Genomic DNA, 7,422 nt, shown 5'->3' with positions numbered 1-7,422 from the left:
TATTTTCATTCTGAAACTTAATCCTATTCCTGAACTTTCAGTTTATCTCCATCATTGCATCTTCTATGTACTGGTTGAGCAGTAGCGGTTGAAAACGGAATCCCTCATGCCATTACTGAAAGCCCATGCCTCTTGCTTTATCAGTCTAATTTTTCCCTCTTCGTACATACTGTATAATAACCGTCTTTCTCTACAGCGTACCAGTATTTATCTCAGAATTGGATGTATATTGTGTCATTACACGTACTGGAATGCTTTTTATAGGTTGACAATTCCTGTTATTTGAGTTTTCCTGAGCCTTGCCTCCATTTTCAAGCACAATGTCCGAACTGCGTCTCTGGTGCCTTTAGTTTTCCTAAAGACAAACAGATAATGATCTGAAACTTCCTGGCAGCTTAAAACTGTGTGCCGGACCGAGACTCGAACTCGGGACCTTTGCCTTCCGCGGGCAAGTGCTCTACCAACTGAGCTACCCAAGCACGGCTCACACCCCGTCCTCACAGCCTTACTTCTGCCAGTATATCGTCTCCTACCTTCCAAACTTTACAGAAACTCTCCTGCGCACAGTCCGCTGCAGAGTGGAAATCTCATTCCAGATAGTGATCTAATAAATTCTCCTTTTCCTTATCTATTACTTGGTGTGTTGTTCTCATCAACCACTTTGGATGCACGAGCTGTTAAGCGGATTTTTCGTTAGTCCTTGCATTTATTTACCTTTGATGTCTTCAGAATTGCGAGGATAATATTGTTAGCTATAACTCATAGAGTTTCTGCAAAATATAAGCAAAATGTTTTGACTAGTAATCGAAGACACTACCATAAAGTGTGGTGGCTAAAACGATATCACGGATGAATCGGTGATTACACGCACAGATATCACGGATTCTGCACGTATGAGAAAAGTAGTCCAACCATAACAAAGAACATATTAATAGCAAAATAACAGATTTAGTAATTTTCTAACAACGTAATCATGAAAACCTTGTGCCTCTGAAAGATAACTGCATTAATTTTACCCATCTGTCGCATAGGATCCTCTGGTTCTGGTACTCCCGCATAACCAGTGGAAGAAACACTCGTCACAATGTTTCGAATGAAACAGCAGTGACAGTAGAAATTTAATGGGTAAGGAAACTGCTCGTGATAAGTGAGAGGTACAGGCTCCAATTCCAATTTATCTGTTTTTTGTCGACTGTATGCATATGCAGTCAGTTGCTTTTTCAATACTCGTTTGTAATGGAGAAACGAAACGGACATCAAATTTCGTGTTTCATGATATAAGCGCATTGTTTAAGAGGAACTCGAGTTCTTTTATCATTTTTCATTGTGTCAACATTATATGTCGTCCACTGATTTCCACGTTATGTGATTTCAAGACCACCTGTATAACACAAAAGTGTAAAGCGTCCTTGAACACACAAAACCGGTGATTACTCTGATCAAAAACCAGTTGTATTTGCATAGCACGCAATATTTCCGTAGCATCGTAAGTACTGTAGTAGTTTCATCTATTGATTATGGTGCAGGCGGAACCTTTAGCACTTGTACTAAGGTCAAATTAAAGGTATGCAATTACTTGGATAAAGTGTGCACTAAGACTGCCGTTATGATAGGGGCATCGGTGTTATCTATAGTTATTGTAATTAATGAAGAAAGACTTGTGTACAACATGAAATCTACTGCGACATGGCTCGTCGTCCATTGGATAGGACTATCGCAGCGACTTATACGCCTTTTGTAATGTCAGCGGCCTTAGAGCACGATCATCATCTCGATCAGTTACCTGTATAGTCGAAGACTAATGTAACCAGCAAAAACAAAATAACGGGATGCGTAAGTGTTTCTTTTACTCTGACCAAAACCAGGAGCATTTTACGGGGAAGAAATTATTAGTCTGCTAATAACCTTATTTGCCACAGCAAAGTGAATTCACATACAGTGAAAAAGGAATCAAATTACAAATTGGACTGTCTACTTACGAATCATTAAGCATGACGACCGCTTTGTGGTGGCAAAAACCTCATTCTCGTAGTACTACACTAATTAAGTTTGACGCATAAAGGATGAACTGCAGGCGGCCGGAGTGACTGAGCGGTTCTGGGCGCTACAATCTGGAACCGCCCGACCGCTACGGTCGCAGGTTCGAATCCTGCCTCGGGCATGGATGTGTGTGATGTCCTTAGATTAGTTAGGTTTAAGTAGTTCTAAGTTCTAGGGGACTGATGATCTTGGAAGTTAAGTCCCATAGTGCTCAGAGCCATTTGAACCATTTTTGATAAACTGCAATCAAAACTATGGTGTAAACTCGAAGTCTCCAAATGTATCATTTTGCCTGTCTCCGAACATTTTTGTATTTCCTTCTTCTGGCGATCTTTTGAAGTATTTCTTCTAGTACCTTAGATAGTTAACTTAGTTGGCAGGTACCTCCCTTGCACCTCCGACACTGGTGTCCAAATTAAAGCAGCAGTCCGTTATTTCCCCGTCCTGTGACTTATACACGACATCATTATACAAAATATCAACAAACGTCCGTACGACCGTCTTCTGCACGGAAGGTAACATTCCGGTCAACGGACAACAACGCCGACTATGACGTCAGAGCATCTACGAAACCGGGGAGTGTTTGCCGGGTAGTCCTACATCCTCAATCGTTGTGTACACAGTCACAGACGGTGCAGTATGTCACAGGGGAGGCGCTGGCCTGACTCTCTACGGTGGAGGACCATAGCAAGAATGGAAGCAGGAATGTCGCAAGCCGAGGTGGCCGGATGGCTTAATGTGAATCATTCCGTTGTTTCTCGGACATGGCGACCGTTTATAGAGACCGAAACTGTAATTAAGTAGTATATCGAGAGGTTGTAACAATGGAAAATTGTACTGAAATGCAGGAGGATCTGCAACAAATTGACGCATGGTGCAGGGAATGGCAATTGAATGTCAATGTAGACAAGTGTAATGTGCTGCAAATACATAGAAAGAAAGATCCTTTATCATTTAGCTACAATATAGCAGGTCAGCAACTGGAAGCAGTTAATTCCATAAATTATCTGGGATTAGGCATTAGGAGTGATTGAAAATGGATTTATCATATAAAGTTGATCGTCGGTAAAGCAGATGCCAGACTGAGATTCATTGGAAGAATCCTAAGGAAATGCAATCCGAAAACAAAGGAAGTAGGTTGCAGTACACTTGGTCGCCCACTGCTTGAATATTGCTCACCGGTGTAGGATCCGTACCAGATAGGGTTGATAGAAGAGATAGAGAAGATCCAACGGAGAGCAGCGCGCTTCGTTACAGGATCATTTAGTAATCGCGAAAGCGTTACGGAGATGATAGATAAACTCCAGTGGAAGACTCTGCAGGAGAGACGCTCAGTGGCTCGGTACGGGCTTTTGTTGAAGTTTCAAGAACATACCTTCACCGAGGAGTCAAGCAGTATACAGGGTGAGTCACCTAACATTACCGCTGGATATATTTGTAAGCCACATCAAATACTGACGAATCGATTCCACAGACCGAACGTGAGGAGAGGGGCTACTGTAATTGGTTAATACAAACCATACAAAAATGCACGGAAGTATGTTTTTTAACACAAACCTACGTTTTTTTTAAATGGAACCCCGTTAGTTTTGTTAGCACATCTGAACATATAAACAAATACGTAATCAGTGCCTTTTGTTGCATTGTAAAATGTTAATTACATCCGGAGATATTGTAACCTAAAGTTGACGCTAGAGTACCACTCTTCGGCTTTTCGATCGTGTGTATTGGAGAGCACCGAATTACGTAGGGATCCAAAGGGAACGGTGATGGACCTTAGGTACAGAAGAGACTGGAACAGCACATTACGTCCAAATGCTAACACCTTTTTATTGGTCTTTTTCACTGACGCACATGTACATTACCATGAGGGGAGAGGTACACGTACACACATGGCTTCCGTTTTCAATTACGGAGTGGAATAGAGTGTGTCCCGACATGTCAGGCCAATAGATGTTCAATGTGGTGGCCATCATTTGCTGCACAATTGCAATCTCTGGCGTAATGAATGTCGTACACGCCGCAGTACATCTGGTGTAATGTCGCCGCAGGCTGCCACAATACGTTGTTTCATATCCTCTGGGGTTGTAGGCACATCACGGTACACATTCTCCTTTAACGTACCACACCGTAGTGTAAGATCAGGAGAACGGGATGGCCAATTTATGCGTCTTCTACGTCCTATGAAACGCTCGTCGAACATCCTGTCAAGGGTCAGCCTAGTGTTAATTGCGGAATGTGCAGGTGCACCATCATGCTGATACCACATACGTCGACGCGTTTCCAGCGGGACATTTTCGAGCAACGTTGGCAGATCATTCTGTAGAAACGCGATGTAATTAACATTTTACAATGCAACAAACGGCACTGATTACGTGTTTGTTTATATGTTCAGATGTGCTAACAAAACTAACGTGGTTCCATTTAAAGAAACGTAGGTTTGTGTTAAAAAACATACTTCCGTGCATTTTTGTATGGTTTGTATTAAACAATTACACTAGCCCCTCTCCTCAGTTCGGTCTGTGGAATCGGTTCGTCAGTATTTGATGCGGTTTACGAAATATATCCAGCGGTAACGTTAGGTGACTCACCCTGTATTGTTCCCTACTACGTATATGTCGCGAAGAGACCATGAGGATAAAATTGGAGATATTAAAGCCAACACAGAGGCATACCGACAATCTTTCTTTCCACGAACAGTACGAGACAGAAGGGAGAACCGATAGAGGTACTCAGAGTATCCTCCGCCACACACCGTCAGATGGCTTGCGGAGTATGAATGTAGATTTAGAAACTGTACCCCGAAGACCAGGGGCAGGACCGACCTCGTGTGGCATCAAAAACAGAGGACCGTTAATTGGCTCTAAGGGGACGACGGTTCCGCCTTAGTAGTACACAACAACTCACATCTGATCTAGCAGCATTCACTGGACGTATGGTATCGAGGCAGACGGTTTACAGAAGGCTTCGATACAGCGATCTTTATTGCCGAGACATGATATACGAGTGTGTGTACATCTGAAGCATCTTCATAGAAGAGAACGTCTAGAGTGGAATCATCAACATGCCACCTGGACGGTCGAACAGTGAGACAACGTTCCTTTCACAGACAAGTCCCCATTTGGTCTGGGAAGTGATTCTCGGCGAATTCGCATCTAGAGGGAACGTGGAACACGATATTTGGATCCAAACAATGTGTAAAGAGACCGATATCGACGAGGATCCCCAATGGTGTGAGCAGGGATTACGTTAACCACTCGAACATCTCTTCATGAAATTGTATGGGTGAATCGGCAAGGTTTAACTGCTGTCAGATACCGTGACGAGATCTTAGGGCCTCACGTGCGGTTGTTGCGACGTGCTGTGGGTCCATACTTCGTATAGGTGGACGATAATGCTCGAATTCATAGAGCACGGGTGGTTGGTGTTTTCTTGGAAGTGGAAGACATTGCTCGCATGGCGTACCCTGATCGCTCACCCGGTTTCAAAGTCATGGTGTATGTCTCAGATGCACAAGGGAGACAGGTTGCATCACGTCGGCAACCTCCACCCATTCTCCAAGACTTGCCAGTAGCTCTGCATGAAGAATGGGCGTTATTGCCTCCACATGATAATTGATGACATCATTCACAGCATTACCCATCGTTGTCAGGTCTGTTTTGCTGCCATAGGTGGTCACACCCCACACTGAACACAATAATCATTTGCCTTAATGTGTGCGCAAATCCGTTAAGCTGGAAGAAAACTAAGATTTCTGTCAACTGTTACAAATGTTGCACACATTTACGTTCTCTATTCTTTACATTGTTTCTACATTACTATCCCCTTTTATACTGTTTTGTGGTACAATAAACGCAAACTTGCAAAATTTCCGTTTGTTGCTTTAATTTTGGACGGTAGTGTATATTTGTCTGGTCAATCTCTGTGACTGCCCTTTTGGATACGTCGATTTTTTCCGTCTGTATTGCCTAGTGTCATATTCGCTATCGCAGGTTTCTTATAGAACTAACGGTCTCATAATTCCAGTGAACCTAAGTATACAAACTCATTCCACATTAATATTTCTGACGATTCTCTTAAACTTCAATTACTCTTCGTTATTACTAAATAGTGACGTGACTCTATGTTTGCGTCCTGGTACACTTTACAATCATATATCTAATTTTGTGGTCTCTGACCATTATATAAACCTGTTGGAATCTTCACCTGTCTCGGGGCTCAGTCAAGTGTACTTCCTGCTCTTGGGATTCGATGCTGCCGGCTGAGAATTATCGCAGGACTCAGTCTTTCTCCGCTCTCACTCCCACTACCAAGCTCATGTTCTACCGTAGCTGTATCTTCCGTCTCTTCCTCTGCCACCGCGTTCCAGTGCACAGTGATGGTCTCCTTGTTTCGTCTGGTTCAGATACTGGCAACCCCGCTGTCACAGTTCCTGCTATCGTCAAAAATACTGCCAGTCTGGACAATTGCAACCACAAGCGTCTTTGTGGTCTCTCTCTCTCACTCTGTCTTTATGGTTTAACGCTATGCAACCATTTTCTACGACCCTTCTGCACGACGTTCTGTCCTTAGCATGGTGACCTGCTTTCCGCAAGCCCCTCTTCGTCAAGCTCTTAATCTAGACTATCCAACACAATGGCGTGCATACAACAGGTCCTGACGCGTGGCTGTCGAATTTTTCCTCTACCACTGTTATTTCCATTTCTTCTGGCCTACTGGCAATCTGACCAAAATATTTCAACTGATTTTGTGGCCTAAGCGGCATCATAGTCGTCTCCAGTTATGGAAACTGTTAGTGACCCTGTGAAAAGCTGGCTGTTATTACACAACTTGCGGTTGATTCCGCTTTTTCCTATGAGATAATTTTAATATCCAGATGCTTGATAGTCTTATAAAAGTGAATGAAAATCGAACGTTACGATTCTTATATAGGTCACAGAGTAATTAATATAGCTGAGAGGAAAATATGTTTAACACAAATAATTCACTGCCTGCCGAAATCGGTCCTGAAGATTCCGATAGTATGTCTAGAACTGTGTATACGATGTAATACCATTTTATGTTAATTGTTTCTATAACGGCGTGTGGAATATTCCTGATGTCGTTTACGTACTTTTTTCTAAATGTGTGTACAGCTACAAAAATTTTCCAAAGTATTACAAATATGTTCGTGTGTTTGTTAATCGGTGGAACTAAATAAGGATCAGGTTTACTGCAAATGAACTGAGTGACGTTGTATGTATGCCTTTACTGGTCTTGTTTGATGTTTACCAAACACTCAGTGGCCCAAATCGGCCGTGTTTGAATAATGGCCTTTTGTTGTCCCAACGCCAGGGAGCTACTGGCAGTAACAAACTTTGCCGTTTGCGCTGTAATAACGTG

General features: G+C 42.8%; 1 non-coding gene across 1 annotated transcript; it reads right to left on the bottom strand.

Annotated features, from left to right (window-relative positions):
* Positions 1-405: 405 nt before the first annotated feature.
* Trnap-cgg lies at positions 406-480 on the bottom strand. Its single transcript has one exon. It is a non-coding gene; the product is annotated as a tRNA-Pro (tRNA).
* Positions 481-7,422: the final 6,942 nt, after the last annotated feature.

The sequence above is a fragment of the Schistocerca piceifrons genome, chromosome 4, assembly GCF_021461385.2.
Source record: "Schistocerca piceifrons isolate TAMUIC-IGC-003096 chromosome 4, iqSchPice1.1, whole genome shotgun sequence".
Taxonomy (NCBI): domain Eukaryota; kingdom Metazoa; phylum Arthropoda; class Insecta; order Orthoptera; family Acrididae; genus Schistocerca; species Schistocerca piceifrons.
This window is presented reverse-complemented; position numbering and strand designations above follow the sequence as displayed.